This window comes from Suricata suricatta, unplaced genomic scaffold (genome assembly GCF_006229205.1).
Source record: "Suricata suricatta isolate VVHF042 unplaced genomic scaffold, meerkat_22Aug2017_6uvM2_HiC HiC_scaffold_7507, whole genome shotgun sequence".
In the NCBI taxonomy this organism is placed as follows: Eukaryota; Metazoa; Chordata; class Mammalia; order Carnivora; family Herpestidae; genus Suricata; species Suricata suricatta.
This window is the reverse complement of record NW_021914787.1, coordinates 1-1,211: the sequence shown is the minus strand read 5'-3', so window position 1 is coordinate 1,211 and position 1,211 is coordinate 1. Positions and strand designations below refer to the sequence as shown.

At 47.3% G+C, this 1,211-nt stretch overlaps 1 non-coding gene across 1 annotated transcript; it reads right to left on the bottom strand.

The window, feature by feature from the left end:
• Positions 1 to 382: 382 nt before the first annotated feature.
• LOC115285311 lies at positions 383 to 520 on the bottom strand. Its single transcript, XR_003905479.1, has one exon. It is a non-coding gene; the product is annotated as a U4 spliceosomal RNA (small nuclear RNA).
• Positions 521 to 1,211: the final 691 nt, after the last annotated feature.

Genomic DNA, 1,211 nt, shown 5'->3' with positions numbered 1-1,211 from the left:
AAAAAAAGAGAGAGAGACCTAGTTTGTGTGGCCCAGTTCACAAGCCCTTCAGAATTCTGTCTGGAGCTGGCCAGCTCTCAGCAATCAAGCTGGTAAGGTTGAGGAGGGCGGTGATGGCAGACTCAGCCCCTTTTCTTAGAAACCACATTTCTTCCTGGAAACACGAGGCTTAGGTGTGCAGAGCTGGACTGCAATGCGGAGGGCTCTCCGCTGCACTAAACACTCCTGCATATTCGGTCACTTGTACCTGCCCAAGGCTACAGGCTAAGGCAGGCACAGCAGGGACCAGAATCCCTCCACAGCCACATAGGCTGTGAATTCAGGAACCCAAGGTGGGGCGGCGGCCAACTCCAAAACCACCTCATACCTGCTGATGACACAGCCCCCACCCGTCCCTCGGGGGCTGCCAGATCTAACACAAACAGAAGACTCCCAGTGAAATCTGGGAAAAGTTTTCAATTAGCAATAATCACGCCTCGGATAAACTTCATTGGCTATGATACTGCCACTGCGCAAAGCTTCCCAGTGAAATCTGAATTTCAGGTACACAACAAATAATTTTTTTAGTTATGTAAGTCCCAAATATCACATGGGACAGAGTTAGCCTTAAAAAAAATTATCTGAAATTCACACATATCCGAGCATGCTGCCTCTACCAGTGGTTTTCGCTGCATGAGGACATTCCATCACGTGGCACTGACCACACACTCCCCTCCCCGGGAATGGGTGTGGTACACACACACAGGTACATCAAGAAGCTCTGGCTGTCCCACAGACCGTGAGCAGGGAATCCACAGCCCCACGCAGGACGCAGAGCATCCCAACAGAGGGGAATGCTTCTAAACATGTCCAGAGTCCATAAATCTCTAGTTTTTTTCCCCTTAGATTCATGTGTTTACATGCTTTAATTTTAATTTATTCTTTTGAGGTTTTTTTTTTTTAGTTGGTTAACATACAGTGCAATAGTGGTTTCAGGAGTGGTTAGTGATTCATCACTTCTATGTAACACCCAGTCACAAGTGCCCTCCTTAATGCCCATCCCCTATCACCTCCCTCCATCAACCCTCAGATTGTTCTCTGTCCTTAAGAGTCTCTTGTGGTTTGTTTCCCTCCCTTCTCCCCCCGCCCTTCCCCCATGTCTATCTGTTTTGTTTCTTAAAGTCCACATATGAGTGAAATCATATGGTATCTGTCTTTCTCTGATAGATTTT